The sequence below is a fragment of the Callithrix jacchus genome, chromosome 13 (genome assembly GCF_049354715.1).
Source record: "Callithrix jacchus isolate 240 chromosome 13, calJac240_pri, whole genome shotgun sequence".
Lineage (NCBI taxonomy): Eukaryota > Metazoa > Chordata > Mammalia > Primates > Cebidae > Callithrix > Callithrix jacchus.
Window position 1 is genome coordinate 65,110,980 of NC_133514.1, and position 20,920 is coordinate 65,131,899.

The following is a 20,920-nucleotide window of genomic DNA, read 5'->3' on the forward strand; positions in this document are numbered from 1 at the left end:
CCTCATCTCCATTTTACACATGTAAAGTGTCCAGTCTAGGACTCAGAGGGCTTAAGTAATTTGTATGAACATGGTGAACTGTAGAGCAGGAGTTGAATTCAGACCTGCCTGGCTCTGAGGTCTGTGCTCCTTCATATCATCCTGCTGACAAGGCAGAATGCTGACAAAAGTCATGGCTAGGTGGGATGAACATGGAGACACAGGCATTTTTCTGACCCTCAGTGTACCCAGATGGGGTTGAATTGAATACGTCTCAAACTGTTTTCAAGACATAAAACTATTGCCTATGTAGGTCCTCAGTAATTGCTGAGCGAACCTCATTGTATATCCAAAACTATATCACTGACAGTAGGTGAGACGGGCAAGGCCCAGGAGGCAGGGAAAGGAAACAACGAAACATTGTGATGACAGCGTCTATTCGGGTGGATCTAAGCCATAAATTACTTCTCAGTTTTAACATCTATTTGATTGTTTTAAAAACACATTTTTGCTGGTCACAGTGGCTCATGCCTGTAATCCGCAACACTTTGGGAGGCCGAGGTGGGCAGATCACTTGAGGCCAGGAGTTCAAGACCACCCTGGCTAATACGGTGAAGCTCCGTCTCTACTAAAAATACAAAAAAGTAGCCAGGCATGGTGGCTCGTGCCTGTAATCCCAGCTACTCAGGAGGCTGAGGCAGGAGAATTGCTTGAACCTGGAAGGCAGAGGCAAAAATAGAGCTTTGGCATATTTTTCTATAAACAAATATGGCTGCCTCCTTTGTTATAGTTTTAAATACATGTCTGGGGTTGACATTATGCATCAAACTGATTTCTCTTCAGGTGTATATCTTCAGCAGTTTCTATTTCCACTGAGGATTGAAAGGTTCCTAGGCTGGTGCTGACCTGGTGTTTAGTATTGTATGTGTGTACACCTGCTTTATAAATACATTGGGAGTTTCCCTCTGTCTGAGCTCCATTACTGCTCTGCTGGGGGCACTTTCTTCACTCTGCTCTGGCCTAACTGTGTATGAACTGCTGCCACACTTATGTTATCTAGAGTTATCTGGAACATTTGGGCCTCCTTGATTTATGTGAGTGAATGAAAAGAAAACTATTGAGTATAGCTAAACAATAAAAAGATAGTGGGTGAGATAGCTGAGCCCAGTAGTGAGGAGACTGGATTCCTGCAGGGCTTCCTGCCTGTCATGAACACCCTGGAGGTGGCCCTGTGCCAGGGTGACCTGCCTCACCCCTGGGTCATCCGTCCAGGGCGCTCTGCGTGTGCAGCCTGAGGCTGGGGAAGAGAAGCACTGAGAGGGCATGTGGCTTTGTGGGATGTGGTGGCTCACTCCCTCTGCAGGGATACATAGCACCTGGCTTCTGTGGGGTCTACAGAAGATTGCAGTAATTATCTGGACTTTTGTCACTAAGCTTGGAGGAAAAAATACACCAAAAAAAGGAGAATGAAATCCTGAGGTTTCATTGCTTGCATCTGAATCCCAACCCAGGAAGTAACCCAGAAAGGGAAAAGTCATGGCTCCGACTTATGGGTTCTCTGTAAAAGACCCACAACCTGTACACATGGAGTCATCCCATAATAATCAGTCCCAGTCCAGGGGGTCAGGGATGGGAGGCAAATGGCCTTCCCTTCTTCAAACCTCCCTGGCGTGGGGTTGTTTTCTGAGACATCTTTCCTCATTTGGCCAGCGTCCACTTTCGACACATTCAAGGGAAGGGGAGGTGGGTACTTGGTATCGCACTGGGGACAGCTCCCTCTTCACCACATTGGCCCTAAGGTTGGGAGTGAGTTTCCAGATAGTAGCTATTTGAATAAATCAAGGCATGTGGACCAATTTAGTGCTCTTTCATCGAGTATCTATAAAAGCCTTATTAATAGAATGATTCCTATTTGGTACATATAGATCAATGGTTCTCAACTCTGCCTGTTGGAACCCTCTGGAGAGCTCAAAATCTTAGGGATTTTATCATTCCTTTGATGAATTGGAAACAGAAAAAGGTGATTCTGACAGACCATTTCTGATGCCAACCTCCAGAAGGCCTCTCTTTCCCTGCATTAATTTTATTGGAGTTTACTCAAATAAAAAACATGCATTATCCATCTCCCTCATCTGCAACCCACCCAGCAAGGAAGGAGAAGGTGTATGGAAGCAGCACTCAGCATCCTGCATACCTGGTGACACACTACCAGGGAGAGAAAGATGTTCTGACAAGCCAGGAGCAGCAACTCGGATTCCCCCCGAAGGGTCCGCGGGGCCGGCATTTATTTCCTCCCTCCCTCCCTCCCTCCCTCCCTCCCTCCCTCCCTCCCTCCCTCCTTTCTCTCTCTCTTTCTTTCCCCTCCCTTCCTTCCCTCCCTCCTTTCTCTGTTTCCCCTTCCTTCCCTCCTTCCTTCCTTCCTTCCTTCCTTCCTTCCTTCCTTCCTTCCTTCCTTCCTTCCTTCCTCTTTCCTTTCTTTTTCTTTCTTTCTCTTTCTCTTTTTTTTTGAGACAGAATCTTGCTCTGTCACCCAGACTAGAGTGCAGTGGCACAATCATGGCTCACTGCAGCCTCAGACTCCTGGGCTCATTCAATCCACATACTTTGGCCTCTCAAGTAGCTGGGACCACAAGCACACGCCACCATGCCCAGTTAATTTTTTAATTATTTTGGTAGAGATGGCGTTTCAACATGCATGTTTTCAGGGTTGGTCTCAAACCCTGGCCTCAAGCGATTCTCCCAAAGCCTCTCAAAGCGCTGAGATTGCAGGCATGAGCCACCATGCCAGGCCAATACTTAGGTCTTGAGGCAATGAGAAGTTCAAGCAATTACTTTTTTGTTGTTGATACTACAGGTTGTTTGGTTTATGGTTGGTCCATAGAAGAAGACAAGGGGATTTAAAGTCGTACACTTCTAGTTTTCTGAACAGCCTAGTTTGAGTGGCGCTCTCGCTGCCTGGGAAGGCAGAGCCCAGAGATAACATATGCGGAACCCTCTTTCTGATGTCCTTGGGATTCCTATGTTGTGTGTTTTTTTTCCACTTCAAAATCTATCTGTTGTGCTCGCTTCGGCAGCACATATATTAAAATGGGAACGATACAGCAAAGATTAGCATGGCCCCTGTGCAAGGGTGACATGCAAATTTGTGAAGCGTTCCATTTTTTTTTGTAATAATAATAATTTTTTGAAAATAAAGAAAAAAATTAAAAAAAAAAACCTATCTGTTGTGATCCCTCTAAGTCACTGTAGTTTGATAGATGCTTTGGTGGTAACGTGGTAAAGTAAAACCTGAGATACAAACTGGAGCATAATCGCTGCCTGCATTCATGGTAATTTGAAAGTATACAACATGTAGGAAAATCTTTTTTTTTTTTTAAAGACAGGGTTTCACCATGTTGGTCAGGCTGGTCTTGAACTCCTGACCTCAGGTGATCTGCCCGCCTTGGCCTCCAAAGTGCGTGGATTACAGGAGTGAGCCACTACGCCCAGCCGGAAAATCTTAAATTAAGTCACAAAGAGGTGAGTTTTATACCCTGTCCTCTAGGGCTGGCTAAGCCGATTATTGACAAGGTTTGATCTCCAACCATTTAGAGATTATAAAAAGAAAACAACAACAAAAAAGCAATACAAACAAAAACAAAAAAACAAACCTCAGAGTGGAGTTAGAAGGAATATAGAAGGGTGGCAGGCACTATAGTCTATGGTCATGTGACTTTCCAGCTTCCAAAGTCTGTCCTTCGGTTGGAAGGAAGGGTTGGTCGGGCACAGGGAGAAGAGAGGAAAGGGGAGGGGGAGCTGCTCCTCGTTCTGGGAACAGGAGTCGCAAGTGTGGCCAGCACCTCCTAGGCTGGGATGGGGAGTGAAGACAAGACCCAGGTGCAGGCACGGTGTTTTCTTGAAACCCCTGTATAGTACTCGTCAGTAGGGCATTCACCCTGTTCACTGTGTGAGGCAGGATCAGAAGTTTTGCTAGGATATGAGAGGCCGGGGAATCTGGACCTTGCTCAAACATTTTCCAAGCTCAGAAATGAATACTTTCCCTGGCTACTCAGGAGGCTGAGGTGGGAAGAGTGCTCCAACCCAGGAGTTTGAGGCTGCAGCGAGCTATGATTGCACCACTGCATAGTCTGGGAGACAAAGCTAGACTGTTTCTGAAAAAAAAAAAAAAAAAAAAAAAAAAAAAAAAAAAAATGCCGTCCCGCTATGCGGAAGGGCCGGGCGCGGTTTGAATTTTGCTCCCGGAGTTGTGTCTCCCCATCCCGCCTCCAGCGGAGGCTGCAGTTGTCCGCGGCTGGCGACCCAGCGGCGAGTAGCCCTTTTGCTCCCGGACTGACTCGAGAGGCTTCAAGGATGGCCTCCTCAGATCTGGAACTATTATGCTCTCATGTTAATGAAAAGATTGGCAATATTAAGAAAACCTTGTCATTAAGAAACTGTGGCCAGGAACCTACCTTGAAGAATGTATTAAATAAAATAGGAGATGAGATCGCTGTAGCAAATGAACTTCTAAATAAATTGGAATTGGAAATTCAGCATCAAGAACAAACCAACAATTCACTCAAAGAACACTGTGAATCTTTTGAAGATTACAAAGACATAGAACATCTTAAAGAAAACATTCCTTCCCATTTGCCACCAAGTAAGAGTCACCCAGAGATGGGTTAAGGGATCAGATCTTGACCCTGAAGAACCAGACAAAGCTGTGGACCTGAACCCATAAAGAAGCCCCCCAAAGAACAAACAAGTATTAAGGAAATGCCATTTATAACTTGTGATGAGTTCAATGGTGTTCCTTCGTACACGAAATCCCACTGACCTATGGTCAAATTAATCATGTTACTAAAGAAATCAACAAGGCAGTTATTAGCAAATATACAATCCTATATCAACGAAAAAAGTCTATGAATTCTGTGGCCAGAAATCTCTATCACAGATTTATTAATGAAGAAACCAAGGATACCAAAGGTTGTTATTCTATAATGGAAGCTGACTTAAAGGAGTTCACGACTTTGAAAGCTGACAGAAAGTTTCTTGCGATACTTAGTATTTTAAGACACTGCCAGAGGCTATCAGAGGTCCGAGGGGGAGGACTTACTCCTTATGTTATAACCTGAGTCACTTGTGAGCTTCTGAGTGGACCAACAGTAGAGTATAGAGGCCATTTCTATAATTTTCATATGTATGATTTCTTTAGGTTTTTTGTATTGCTTTTTTTGTTTGTTTGTTTTTTGAGACAGGGTCTTGCTTTGCCATGCAGGCTAGAGTGCAGTGGCACAAACATGACTCACTGCAGCCTCAACCTCCCAGGCTCAAGTAATCCTCCCACCTTAGCCCCCTGAATAGCTGGGACTACAAGTGTGCGCCACCATGCCTGACTAATTTTTGTGCTTTTTGTAGAGATGGGGTTTCATCATGTTGCTCAGGCTGGTCTCGAACTCCTGAGCTCAAGCAATCCACCCTCCTCAGCCTCCTAAAGTGCTGGGATTACAGGTGTGAGCCACCACATCTGGCCTATTCTTGTTTCTGATGAAAATAAAACTTTTCTGGACAAAGCTTATATGTCTTCAAGATTCACTTCCTTTCACCAGATATTTAACTACCTGCTGAATAAGCCTCTGTATTGGGCACATAATGGAATTTAAAAATGCTCATGTCTAGTTTTTGTGTTGAATAGACAATGCTGCAGACCCCAGTAAGATTGGGTACAGATCAGCATGCACCTGTAGACCTGGGTACTCGGGAGGCTGAGACAGGAGAACTGCTTGAACCCAGGAGGTGGAGGTTGCAGTGAGCCGAGATCGTGCCACTGTACTCCAGTCCAGCCAGGACAACAGAGTGAGAATCCATCTCAAAAAGAAAAAAAAGATTGGGTACAGATGTGATATTGGAATATTGGAAGAAAAAGGTCAAGAAGATGAGATTAGGATACCCAGGCCCTTTGGACTTAAAAATCACTAGTGTCTAAATTCCATCAATGGCATTTCAGTCTATAGGTAAACTTCCTGGAAGCTGGATTTGGAGACAGCTTATCATCTGATTATTGTGCTTTCCTATAGGTTCTTAGGGAGTAGCTTACCTGAAATGCATTTAGTGTATACCAGTCTATAAACTTCAACCTGTAACGAAAGCGTTAATAAATGTACATTGAGTTGATGTGCTATTGTGATATAATAATAAACATATATTTGATCTTCCTATCCAGTTCCTTGTTCAGAGCCCCTAAAACCCTTGTAATTTCCAAAGTGATGGAGTACATCTTTTATTCTAATATTTGGTCTTTGGCCCCAGTTCCTGACACAAAGCTCCTGAATCCCTTTGAATTTCCCAGTGATAGGAGAATGTTTTGTTCCAGTGAGGTAACTCTCGATGGGCACCTGGATAACTCAGGATGGGGGCTGCTCACACAGACTGCACCATGATTGAAAGTTTCAAATTTTCAGTTTCCCAACTCCAGAGAGGGGAGAGGGGCTGGAGATTAAATGAATAATCCACCAGGCCTACATCCACAAGACATAATATCCCTTAACTATGGAATTTTGGGAGTTTCAGGGTTTGCAAACATTTTGATGTGCCAGGAAGGTAATGCACTCCAGCTTTACAAGACAGTAAGACCTGTGCTCAGGACCCTTCTGGATCTTGCCCCAGGTACCCCTTCATCTGGCTGTTGCTCATCTGTATCCTTTGTAATAGCCTTAAAATAAACTGGTAAACACACACACACACACACACACACACACACACACACACACAAGAATATTTTCAAAGACACAGTAACACATTTTCAAAGACAAATAGAACTTCACTTTTTTTTTGAGACTCACTCTTGTTGCCCAGGCTGGAGTGCAATGGAGTGATCTCGGCTCATCGCAACACCTGCCTCCCGGGTTCAAGTGATTCTCCTGCCTCAGCCTCCTGAGTAGCTGGGATTATAGGTATGCCCTACCACGCCCAGCCAATTTTTGTATTTTTAGTAGAGACGGGGTTCGTCCATGTTGGTCAGGTTGGCCTCGAACTCTTGACCTCAGGTGATCGGCTCGCCTTGGCCTCTCAAAGTGTTGGGATTACAGGCATGAGTCACCACACCCAGCCTTACTCTTTTAAACAGAAACTTTGAGACATGTATTGCTGTGATCATAGATGCAGAGGAAAGCTAGCTTTAAGAATCTTCATAGGCCGGGCGCGGTGGCTCACGCCTATAATCCCAGTACTTTGGGAGGCTGAGGCGGGTGGATCACAAGGTCAAGAGATCGAGACCATCCTGGTCAACATGGTGAAACCTCGTCTCTACTAAAAATACAAAAATTAGCTGGGTATGGTGGTGCGCACCTGTAGTCCCAGCTACTCAGGAGGCTGAGGCAGAATTGCTTGAACTCAGAAGGCGGAGGTTACGGTGAGCCGAGATCATGCCATTGCACTCCAGTCTGGGTAACAACAGTGAAACTCCATCTCAAAAAAAAAAAAGAATCTTCAAGAATCAGGCTGGGCATGGTGGCTCATGCCTGTAATCCCAGCACTTTGGGAGGCTGAGGCGGGCAGTTTGAGACCAACCACCTGGCCAACATGGTGAGACCACCCCGGTCTCAAAAAAAAAAAAAAAAAAAAGAATTGCTGAAAGTGATCTCTTGCTCCCTGCTTTACATTGGAAACTCTGTAGATTTAGATGGCAAGAAAAAAATAAGAAAATCATGAGCCTCTTCAAGTGTTTAAGGGGGGAAATAGAACACAGCAGAATTACTACATGTTTTTAGCAGTGAGCAGCACAGTTTGCAAAACTCCACTAGGTCATATTGTCATGTTAAAAAGAGATTTTCCAGGTCAAGGATACGTTCTTAGAGCTATGAAGTAATGTAGGGAAATCATTGTGTCCCCACAAAACAACTCCATTCCAAAGAAGAAATAAAAATATCCATTAGGAATGGCACAGGAAGGAAGCTGTGCCTTGTGTCCAAGCATAAACGGGCAAGATGAGCATGATTAAAAATCACTGCTAAGGGAAGAGGGTGGCGCACCACACACATCCAGAGTTTCCATTTCCATTAGTTTCCTCCTCAACAATTGGACTTTCTAATTCATTTCAGGAAAGAAAACTGAAAGTAGATGTTGCAACTAAATTCTTTTTTTTGCTAGTTTTTAAAATTAAAAAGTTTTTTTCCTACATGAGATATCAAGCAACTAAATTATTATTATTATTTTGGGACAGAGTCTCACTCTGTTGCCCAGGCTGGAGTGCAGTGGAAGGATCTTGGCTACCTCAACTTCTGCCTCCCAGGTTCAAGGGGTCCTCCTGTCTCAGCCTCCCAAGTAGCTGGGATTACAGGTGCCTGCAACCACGCGGAGCTAATATTTTTATTTTTAGTAGAGAGGGGTTTCACTATATTGGCCAGGCTGGGCTCGAACTCCTGACCTAAAGTGATCCTCCCCCTTAGCCTCCTAAAGTGCTGGGATTCCAGGCGTGAGCCACCATGCCTGGCCAACTAAATTATTTTAAACTCAGTTCTGGCCGGGTGCGGCAGCTCACGCCTATAATCCCAGTACTTTGGAAGGCCAAGGCGGTGGATCACAAGGTCAAGAGAGCGAGACCATCCTGGTCAACATGGTGAAACCTCTTCTCTACTAAAAATACAAAAATTAGCTGGGCATAGTGGCGCGCACCTGTAGTCCCAGCTACTCAGGTGGCTGAGGCAGGAGAATTGCTTGAACCCGGGAGGCGGAGGTTGCGGTGAGCCGAGATAGCGCCACTGCACTCCAGCCTGGGTAACAAAAGCAAAACTCCATCTCAAAAATAAAGAAAGAAAGAAATAAAATGAAATAAATAAACTCAGTTTCATGCTCCAACTGAGAGCTCTAATAGTGAAGATGACAAATGGGTTCTCCTGTGTTCTTTTATTTATTTATTTGAGATGGGGTTTCACCATGGTTGGTCAGGCTGGTCTTGAACTCCCGACCTCAGGAGATCCGCCCGCCTCAGCCTCCCAGAGTGCTAGGATTACATGCGTGAGCCACCGCGCCTGGCCCCATCCTGTGTGCTGACACAGGAGGGCTCTTACCCACTGGTTCGTCCTGAAGCTGCCACTCACTTTAGGTCCTTCTAGTCCTAAGAAGGACACCATAACTTCCAGCCTTTCTGAAGCACCTGACCATCGGCTCACATGAGTGATGCCAACGTGCCCCTCTTTTTCAGGGAAAATGGAGGGAGTTGGGAGCACCATATTCCCGCTAGACAGACGCCATCTTTCCCTCAAGATTCTCTCTTCCGGTTTATAGTAGTGTCTCTGGAGCACTTTCTAGTGAAATTTTAGGGATACTATCTTAATTTTTGTTTTCTAATAAAAAGCATAGAAATTATTTCATTTCAAATGATAAAATCACATCTGATTCCTGGATTTTTTCTTCTAACTTTTCTTTTTTTTCCTTTTTCTTTTTAAGAACGAATGTGGCTCTGTCACCCAGGCTGGAATGCAATGGCTTGATCTCAGCTCACCACAACCTCTGCCTCTCAGGTTCAAGCGATTCTCCTGCCTCAGCCTCCTGAGTAGCTGGGATTACAGGCATGCGTCACCAAACATGGCTAAATTTTTTGTATTTTTAGTAGAGACGAGGTTTCTCCATGTTGGTCAGGCTGGTCGCGAACTCCTGATCTCAGGTGATTTGCTCTCTTCAGCCTCCCAAAGTACTGGGATTACAGGTGTGAGCCACCACACCTGGCTCCTTCTAACTTTTCATCATCACACATATTTAAGGGTTTAACCATTGATCTAATATAATCACTTTAATCATAATTTTATTATTTTATAGTGAGAAATTAAAATTTAGAAAAATGTTAACGAGTAAAAATAGAGGAAATGCCACAAATATTTTGACTAATCAAAATGTCAGTGAGCATTGTAATTTGTGCCTCTAGTCCCAGCTACCTAGGAGACGGAGGTGGGCGCATTGCTTGAGCTTAGGAGTCCCAGACCAGCCTGGGAAACATAGTGTGACCACCATCTCTAAAAAATAAAAATAAATAAATGAAATTTTTATTTATTTTATTTTATTTTTAGAGACGGGGTTTCACCATATTGGTCAGACTGATCTTGAACTCCTGACCTCAGGTGATCCACCCGCCTAGTCCTCCCAAAGTGCTGGGATTACAGGCGTGAGCCACTGTGCCCAGCCAGTGAAATTTTTAAATAAAAATTTAAACCATGAGGCCGGGCATGGAGGCTCATGCTTGTAATCCCAGCACTTTGGGAGGCCGAGGTGGGCAGATCACCTGAGGTCAGGTGAGACCAGCCTGGCCAAAATGGCGAAACCCTGTCTCTTTAAAAAAAAAAAAAAAAAAATTTAAACAATGATATTTTGAGGTTCTGCATGCTGTCTTTATTCCACATAATGATTATCAAAACCCAATACAGATATAATATGGAGAATGAAAAGTAAGACACATCATTCTTTTTTTAAACAGATGCATAATAATTGCACATCTTTATGGGGTACATATGTTATTTTGATACATGAATACAATGAGTCGTGATCAAATGGGGCAATTAAGATAACCAACACCTCAAACATTTATCACTATTTTTTATTGGGAACATTTCAAATCTTTCAAATATTTTCTTTTCTTTTTTTTTTTTTTTGAGATGGAGTTTCGCTCTTGTTACCCAGGCTGGAGTGCAATGGCGCGATCTCGGCTCACCACGACCTCCACCTCCTGGGTTCAGGCAATTCTTCTGCCTCAGCCTCCTGAGTAGCTGGGATTACAGGCATGCACCACCATGCCCAGCTAAATTTTTGTATTTTTAGTAGAGACGGGGTTTCACCATGTTGACCAGGATGGTTTCGATCTCTTGACCTCGTGATCCACCGGCCTCAGCCTCCCAAAGTGCTGGGATTACAGGCTTGAGCCACCGCGCCCAGCCTCAAATATTTTCTTTTCTTTTTGAGTTGGAGTCTCAATCTGTCATCAGGCTGGAGTGCAGTGGTGCAATCTTGGCTCACTAAAACCAGTGCCTCCCGAATTCAAGAGATTCTCCTGCCTCAGCCTTCAGAGCAGCTGGGATTACAGTCATGTGCCACCATGGCTGGCTAATTTTTGTATTTTTAGCAGAGATGGGATTTCACCGTGTTGGCCAGGCTGGTCTCGAACTCCTGACCTCATGATCTGCCTGCATTGGCCTCCCAAAGTGCTGGTATTACAGATGTGAGCCACCATACCTGGCCTCAAGTCTTTTCTTCCAGCTATTTTGAAATACATAATAAATTACTACTAACATTATCACCCTACTTTACTACCCAACACTAGAACTTATTCCTTCTGTCTATATGTTTGTATCCATTAACCAGTCTGTCTTCATCCTGTTCCTCACTCTTCCCAGCCTCTGGTACCTATCACTCTACTTTCTATCTCCATGAGATCAACTTTTCAGCTCCCATGTATGAGTGAGAGGATGCAATTTCTGTCTTTCTATACCTGGCTTATTTTACTTAACATAATGATCTTCAGTTCTATCTGTGTTGCTGCAAATGACAATATTTTATTATTTTTTTATAAATAGTTTTCCATTGTGTATATATATCGCATTTTCATTATCCATTCATCTGTTGATGATTAGAATACTTCCAAATCTTGGCTATTGTGAATAGTGCTGTAATACATATGAGGGTGCAGGTATCCCTTTGACATACAGATTTCCCTTTCTTTGGATGAATACCTAGTAGTGAATTACTGGATCCTATGGTATTCTAATTTTAGTTTTTTGAGAACCCTCCATACTGTTTTCCATAATGGCTGTACTAATTTACATTCCCACCAAAAGTATAAGAGTTCCCTTTTCTCTATGTCCTTGCCAGCATTTATTTGTCTTTTTGATAATAGCCATTCTAACTGGGATGAGATGAAAATCTGTGGTTTTGATTTGCATTTCTCTGATGATTAGTGATGCTGAGTATTTTTTCACATATCTCTTTTTTTTTTTATATAAAGATGGGGTTTCACCATGTTGGTCAGGCTGGTCTTGAACTCCTGACCTCAGGTGATCCGCCCGCTTTAGCCTTCAAAGTGCTTGGATTACAGGCGTGAGGCACCACTCCCAGCCTTTTTCACATATCTGTTGGTTGTTTGTATGTCTTTTCTTGAGAAATATCTATTCAGATCTTTGCCTACCTTTTAATGGGATTATTTGTGTCTTTTTGCTGTTGAGTTGTTTGAGTTCCTTGTATATTTTGGGTATTAGTCCCCTGTCAGATGAATAGTTTGCAAATATTTTCTCTCATATGACAGGTTCTCTCTTCACTCTGTTGTTCCTTTTACTGTGCAGAAGCTTTTTAGTTTGATATAGTCCTATTTGTCTATTTTTGTTTTTGCTGCCTGTGCTTTCGAAATCTTAGCTATAAAATCTTTGCCTAGACCAATGCCTTGAGGCGTTTACAGTATGTTTTCTTCTAATAACTTTATAGTTTTGGGTCTTACATTTAATCTTTAATCTATTTAAAGTTGATTTTTGTATATGATGAAAGATAGGTGAATCTAGCTTTATTTTTCTGCATATGAATATCCAGTTTTCTCAATACCATTTAAGAAAATATTCTTTTTCCACTGTATGTTCTTGGTGCCTTTGTTGAAAATCAGTTGGCTATAAATACATTAACCTATTTCTGGGCTCTCTACCTGTTCCATTGGTCTATATGTCTATCTTTAATACCAGTACCACACTGTTTTGATTACTATAGCTCTGTAGTGTATTTTAAAGTCAGGTAGTGTGATGCCTCCGGCTTCATTTTATTTTAATTTAATTTTTTGAGACAGGGTCTTTCTCTGTTGCCCAGGTCAGAGTACAAGGTGCGATCATGGCTCACTGCAGACTCCACCTCCCAGGCTCAAGCAGTTCTCCTGCCTCAGCCTTCAGAGTAGCTGAAGCTACAAGCATGCACCACCACACCTGGCTAATATTTGTAGTTTTAGTAGAGATGGGGTTCACCATGTTGTCCAGGCTGGTCACAAACTCCTGTGCTTAAACGATCCTCCCACCTCGTCCTCCCAAAGTGCTGGAATTACAGGCATAAGCCACTGTGCCTGGTCTCTAGCTTTATTATTTTGCTTTGTGTTGTTTTGGCTATTTGGGTCATTTGTGGTTCCATGTAAATTTTAAGACTGTTTATTCTATTTCTGTGAAGAATGTCATTGGTTTGTGCTGGGCGCAGTGGCTCACACCTGTAATCTCAGCACTTTGGGAGGCTAAGGCGGGTGGATCACAAAGTCAAGAGATCGAGACCATCCTGATCAACATGGTGAAACCCCGTCTCTACTAAAAAAATACATAAATTAGCTGGGCATGGTGGCGTGTGCCTGTAATCCCAGCTACTCAGGAGGCTGAGGCAGGAGAATTGCCTGAATCCAGGAGGCAGAGGTTGCAGTGAGCCGAGATCACCCCGTGGCACTCCAGCCTGGGTAACAAGGGCAAAACTCCGTCTCAAAAAAAAAAAAAAAGAATGTCATTGGTATTTTAATAGAGATTACATTGTATCTCTAGATTGCTTTGGGTATAAGATTCTTTTAGAAGCATTAATTTTTCTGAGCTATGAACATGAGCTGTTTTTCCAGTGGTTTGTGTCATTTTCAATTTCTTTCATCAGTTTTTTGCAGTTTTTGTTGTAGAGATTTTTTGCCTTCTTGGTTAAATTTATTCCTACGTATTTATTTTTATTTTTGTAGCGATTACAAATAAGATGGCTTTCTTGATTTCTTTTTCAGCTAGTTTATTATTGCCATATTGCTACTAATTTTTTTGAGACAGAGTTTCACTCTTGCTGCCAGGCTGGAGTGCAATGGCATGATCTTGGCTCACTGCAACCACTGTCTCCGGGGTTCAAGTAATTCTTCTGCCTCAGTCTCCCAAGTAGGTGAGATCTGGGCTTACAAGCATGTGCCACCATGCCCAGCTAATTTAGTATTTTTAGTAGAGACGAGGTTTCTCCATGTTGATTAGGCTGGTCTCTAGCTCCTGATCTCAGGTGATCTGCCCACCTTGGCTTCCCAAAGTGCTGGGATTACAAGTGTGAGCCACCACACTCAGCAGGTTTATGAATTCTAAGAGTTGTTTGATAGAGTCTAGGTTTTTATACATATAAAATCATGTCATCTGCAGAGAGTGACAATTTGACGTATTTTCTAATTTTGATACTTTTTGTTTCTTTATCTTGCCTGATTGCTTTGGCTAAGACCTCCAGTACTATGTTGAATAAGAATGGTGATAGTGAAAGAACACTTATTCTAGTTTATGCAATGAAGCATTGTCTTATTCTAGAATCATAAGTAAGACAACTGAGATCTTTAAACTAAATTTGTTGTAATTTTGTTTCTTGATACTTCTTAGTAAATTTTAAGAATATAATACACTGGTATTAACTATAGTCGCATTGCAGTGCATTAGATTCCCCTGAACTTACCCTTCCTGCATAACTGAAATTTTGTACTCCTTGAACCAAGATCATCCCATCTCACCCTCTCCCCAGCACATGGCAACCACCATTCTATGGTCTGCTTTTGAGTTTGACTAACTTAATTTCCATTTATAAAAGAAATCATGCACGATTTGTATTTCTGCAGATGGCTTATTTCACTTGGCATAATGTCCTCCAGGTTCATCTCTATTGTCACAAATGGCAAGATTTCTTTTTTTTGGCCATGCATGGTGGTTCAAGTCTATAATCCCAGCATTTTGGGAAGCTGAGGCAGAAGGATTGCTTGAGGCCAGGAGTTCAAGACCACCCTAGCCAAAATAGTGAGACCTGTTTCTCTAAAAAATAAAAATAAAAGCCTTTTTTAAAAAAGAAAAAAACGTGTTTTCTTCTCTTTTTTTCAGACTAAATAATATTCCATTATGTAAACATATCGTATTTTCTTTCTTTGTTTCTTTTTTTTAAGAGTTGGGGGTTGGGCTGGGTGTGGTGGCTCACGCCTATAATACCAGCACTTTGGGAGGCTGGGGCAGGTGGATCATGAGGTTAAGAGATCAAGACTATCCTGGTCAACATGGTGAAACACCATCTCTACTAAAAATACAAAAATTAGCTGGGCATGGTGGCGCATGCCTGTAGTTTCAGCTACTCGGGTGGCTGAGTAAGGAGAATTGCTTGAACCCAGGAGACGGAGGTTGCGGTAAACCGAGATTGTGCCATTGCACTCTAGCAACTTGGTGAAAAGAGCGAAACTCGGTCTCAAAAAAAAAAAAAAAAAAAAGAGTTGGGGGTCTCACTCTCACTATGTGCCCAGGCTGGACTTGAACTCCTAGGCTTGAGCCATCCCCCTGTATCAGTGTCCTAAGTAGCTGGGATTATAGGCATGTCCCACCATGCCCTGAATAATTTTCATATTTTCTTTATCTGTTTATCTGTTGATGTATGCCTAGGTTGTTTCCATACCTTTTTCTATTTTTTAATTTGCGTTTTTTGTTTTTTGAGATGGAGTCTCAGGCTGGAGTGCGGTGCTGTAATCACAGCTCGCTGTAGCCTTGACTTCCCAGGCTCAAGCAGTCCTTCCACCTCAGCCTCCCGAGTAGCTGGGACTACAGGCATGTACCACTACACCTGGCTAACTTTTAATTTTATTTTTTGTAGGGACAGGGTCTCACCATCTTGCCCAGGCTGGTCTCGAACTTCTGTCTAGGCTTCCCAAAGTGTTGGGATTACAGACATGAGACACTGTGTCTGGCCTGTTTCCATATCTTGGTTCTTATCAATCATACTGTAATAAACATGGGGAAAAATGTGAAAGTGGTCATCCTTGTCTTGTTCCAGTTCTTAGAGGAAAGGTGTTCAGCTTTCCCCCATTCAAGACACAGAGAGTCTTGGTTTCTAATAAAAGTATCATACAAAGGACATGTATTCAGAATATTACAAAGCTTCTACAAATTAAAAAAAAAAAAAGACAAATTTACAGAAAAATTTGCAAAAGGAGCCATGGGTATGGTGTATCCTGTAGTTGTAATTACTTTGGAGGCTAAGGTGGGAGGATGGCCTAGGCCCAGGAGTTCAAGTTCAGACTGGGTAACATAGGTAACATATTTTTTCTTTCTTTCTTTCTTCTTTTTTAAGAGACAGGGTTGTCTTGCTATGTTGCTCAGGCTGGAGTGCAGTGGCTATTCACAGGTGCGATCCCACTACTGACCAGCACAGGAGTTTTGATCTGCTCTGTTTCTAACCTGGGTGGGTTCTTCCCTCCTTAGGCAACCTGGTGGTCCCCAGCTCCCTGGAGGTCACCATATTGATGCCGAACTTAGTACTGACACCTGATCAGCATAGCGCACTATAACCCAGAGCTCCTGGAATCAAGTGATCCTCCTGCCTCAGCCTCCAGAGTAGCTGGGACTACAAGCACATGCCACCACACCCAGCGACCCCATTTTTAAAAATGTTTTTCTAAAAATAAAAATAACAAAAAAAGAAAAAGAGAAAAATGTATAAAAGGCATGAATGGGCAGATCACTTAAAAATATTAAAATGCTGGGTGCAGTGGCTCACGCCTGCAATCTCAGCAGCTGGGGAGGCTGAGAAGGGTAGATTACTTGAGGTCAAGAGTTCAAGACCAGCCTGGCCAACATGGTGAAGCCCCATCTCTACAAAGATATAAAAATTAGCTGGGCGCGGTGGTGCTCCTCTGTAGTCCCATTTGCTTGGGAGGCTGAGGCAGGAGAATCACTTGAACTTGGAAGGCAGAGTTTGCCATAAGCTGAGATCATGCCACTGCACCCAGCCTGGGTAACAGAGTGAGACTGTCTCAAACAAACAAACAAAACAGTAGCATACCTAACAAGACACCTACCAGAATGACAAAAATTAGAGTGACTGACAACACCAAGTGTTGGTGAAGATATGGAGCAACTAGAACTTTCATGTACATCTCAAGAAAGTGTAAATTAGCACAGCTCTTCAGAAAACTTTTAGTCAGGATTTACTAAAAATGAACACACATGCACCTTACATTCAATGATTCTTCTCCTAGGCATATACCCAACAGAAATGTGTATATCTGTGCTATAAAAGACAAATAGAAGAATGTTTATTAAAGCACCATTTTGTAATAGCCAAAAACTAGAAACAATAAAATGTTCATCAACAGAACATATAAATATGCTATATTTAAACACTAAAATACTGTACAGCAAGAATGAACTACTGTTAAATACAGCAATGTACATAAATCTGGACCTCTTTGTGTCTGTCATCTTTTGTTTAATGTACAAATATATAATTAAGCAAAAGATGACAGACACAAAGAGGTCCGCATTTCACAGTTTCATTTATATGCTTCAAAATTAGGCAAAACTTATTTATGATGATGAAAGTTACAATAATGGTTACTTTTTTCAGGAAGTGATGGAAAGGGGACTTAAGGGGAATTTAGGGCATTGACAGTTGTTTGATTTCCTCTTTAGGTAGTGCATACATGGCTGTATTCACTTACTCAAGAGTATTGAGCAATAAATCCATGACTTTATACTCTTCTGTGTGCATAAATGTCAAGAAAAGTCTACTCTAAAAAATGTCATTTACCATGTGACGTTGTGGCTCATGCCTGTAATCTCAGCACTTTGGGAGGCCAAGGCAGGCAGATCACCTGAAGTCAGGAGTTCGAAACCAGCCTGGCCAAGATGGCGAAACCCCATCTCTACTAAAAATACAAAAGTTAGCCAGGCATGGTGGTGGGCACCTGTAATCTCAGCTGCTCAGGAGGCTGAGGCAGGAGAATTGCTTGAACCCGGGAAGCACAGGTTGCAGTGAGCCTATACTGCACCACTGTACTCCAACCTGGGCTACAGATCAAGACCCCATGTCAAAAAACAAAAATGTCATTTGCCAACCTGGCCAACATGGTGAAACCCCGTCTGTACTAGAAATACAAAAATTAGCTGGGCATGGTGGTGTGTGCCTGTAATCCCAGTTACTTGGGGTCTGAGGTGGGAGAATCACTTGAACCCAGGAGGCAGAGATTGCAGTGAGCCAAGATAGTGTCACCACACTCCAGCCTGGGTGACAGCCTGGGTGACAAGAGTCACACACACACACACACAACAGAAAAGAAAAAAATGTTATTTAATAAAGAAGATATAGTTTTCATGATGCTTGTGAAGAGCTTAAACTTTTTGTCAAATGAGTGGGGAAAAAGCAACATTTTTAAATCACCAGTTCTTCTATATGTGACTCTAAGTGTAAGACAAAATTAAAATTAAATATTATAAGTAAAAAGTATAGTTGTAAACATTTTACAAATATTCCATCGCCTTCTTTTACTTAACATAAAAAGCATATTTTACATTATTAAAAATCATTATAAATACAATTTTGGATGTGTAATATAGATTCAAAATTTGTAAACCCTCTCCTACTGCAAGACTGAGCTATTTTAAATTTAGGGATATTATTTAAAATGCTGCAGTGAACATCTTGGTGCAAAATTTTTTATAGTTCAAATTATTTCCAGATGTGGAATTACTGGATTAGAGAGTATAGTGGTTTTTGACTCTTAATATATATTATCAAATTGCTCTCCTAAGGGGCTGCTCTGATATATGCACTTACCAGTAATGTATGATTGTGCCTACTTCCTAAAATTTTACTATTTTGTCTGTTTCTTTGGTAATTTGTGAAAAATGTGAGACTATCATTTCAAGAATACTGCATGTGCTAAAAATATCTTGTTTGCATTTCTCTGCACAATAGATGTATAAGCTATATAAGAATATTTATTACCTAAATAATGTTGACCAGCTTTAAAAATGCCTCTGTTAAGCCAGGTGTGGTGGCATGCACTTATAGTGCCAGCCACTCAGGAGGCTGAGGCAGGTGGATTGCTTATGCCCAGGAGTTCGAGTCCAGTCTGGGCAAAATAGTGAGACTCTGTCTTTTTTTTTAGAGATGGGGTGTCTCCATGTTGGCCAGGCTGGTCTCGAACTCCTGACCTCAGGTGATCTGCCTACCTCGGCCTCCCAAAGTGCTGGGATTACAGGCATGAGCCACTGCGCCCGGCCCTGAGACTCTGTCTTTAAATTAAAAAAAAAAAAAATCTGGGTCGGTCGCGGTGGCTCAAACCTGTAATCCCAGCACTTTGGGAGGCTGAGGCGGGTGGATCACGAGGTCAACAGATTGAGACCATCCTGGTCAACATGGTGAAACCCCGTCTCTGCTAAAAATACAAAAAAATTAGCTGGGCGTGGTGGCGCGTGCCTGTAATCCCAGCTACTCAGGAGGCTGAGGCAGAATTACCTGAACCCAGGAGGCGGAGTTTGCAGTGAGCCGAGATCCCGCCATTGCACTCCAGCCTGGGTAACAAGAGCGAAACTCCGTCTCAAAAAAAAAAAAAAAAAAAAAAAAATCTACTTTGGCCAGATATTTGAAGAGTCATTTCAAACCTTCTTGTTTCCAGTTGTATCTCAGAAATAAAAATTGTTTGTAAATATTTCAGTATGCATCCTAAGAGATAAGAGCTCTTTTTTTTAAAAAACAAACTCTGATCACACCTTAATAAGATATATTTAGTTTCATTAAATACCAGTTAGCATTCGCCTTTTCCCGATTATTTTATAAATGTGAGTGGCTTTTTTCCTTGTTTTATTTATTTATTTATTTTAGATTTGGCAATCTAGATATATTATTGTGAATGATGCTGAAGAAAGTGGTTGTTAGCCTGGTAGAGTCCCTATCGTCTGATATCTGATGTACATGTTCACCTACGAACCGTTTTTCCTGTAAATCGATAGATCTTTAGGCTTGAAAAAATTCAGATTTTATAGAAATCAAGATTACTTATATACACATATACTCCCCTTAGAAGGAGTATAATGTCTAGCTGTCTGTGTTTTTATGTTTGTAGCCATTGAGTGTCATTGCCTAAATAATGAATTCATTAGGGCCTGCAAAATGGTGATGAATTCTATCATTTCTTTTTTGAGTTGGAATACCTCAATTAAGAAACTTCCTGGCCGGGCGTGGTGGCTCATGCCTGTAATCCCAGCACTTTGGGAAGTTGAAGTGGATGGATCACGAGATTAGGAATTCGAGACCAGCTTGGCCAACATGGTGAAGCCATGTTTTTTGTTTTCTGTTTTTTTTTTTTGAGACGGAGTTTCGCTGTTGTTACCCAGGCTGGGGTGCAATGGCACGATCTCGGCTCACCGCAACCTCCGCCTCCTGGGTTCAAGCAATTCTCCTGCCTCAGCCTCCTGAGTAGCTGGGACTACAGGCGCGCACCACCATGCCCAGCTAATTTTTGTATTTTTAGTAGAGACGGGGTTTTCCCTTGTTGACCAGGATGGTCTCAATCTCTTGACCTCGTGATCCACCCCCCTCGGCCTCCCAAAGTGCTGGGATCACGGGCGTGAGCCACTGCGCCCGGTCGAAACCCGGTTTTTACTAAAAATACAAAAATTAGCCAGACGTGGTGGAGGGCACCTGTAATCCCAGCTACTTGGGAGTCTGAAGCAGGAGAATCGCTTGAACCTGGGAGGTGGAGGTTGCAATGGGGCGAGACTGAGCCATTGCACTCTAGCCTAGGCAACAGAATGAGACTCCATCTCCTTTTTCTTTTTTTAAGACGGGGTTTCACCATGTGGGCCAGGCTGGTCTCGAACTCATGACCTCAAGCAATCCACCTGCTTCGGCCTCCCAAAGTGCTGGGATTACAGACGTGAGCCACCACGCCCGGCCGACACTCCATCTCAAAAAAAAAAACTGGGTGCTATGGTTCACGCCTGTAATCCCAGCACTTTGGGAGGCCGAGGAGAGCCAATCATGAGGTCAGGAGATTGAGACCATCCTGGCCAACATGGTGAAACCCTGTCTCTATTCTTTCTTTTTTCTCCTCTCCTCTCCTCTCCTCTCCTCCCCTCCCCTCCCCTCCCCTCCCCTCCCCTCCCCTCCCCTCCCTCCCTCCTTTCCTTCTTTCTTTCTTTCTTTCTTTCTT

General features: G+C 42.6%; 1 non-coding gene and 1 pseudogene across 1 annotated transcript; both read left to right on the top strand.

Annotated features, from left to right (window-relative positions):
* The first annotated feature begins 3,037 nt into the window (after positions 1–3,037).
* On the top strand, positions 3,038–3,144 carry LOC118146997 (U6 spliceosomal RNA). The gene has a single exon (XR_004733180.1). It is a non-coding gene; the product is annotated as a U6 spliceosomal RNA (small nuclear RNA).
* Positions 3,145–4,320: 1,176 nt separating this feature from the next.
* LOC100397925 (SKA complex subunit 1 pseudogene) lies at positions 4,321–6,954 on the top strand (annotated as a pseudogene).
* Positions 6,955–20,920: the final 13,966 nt, after the last annotated feature.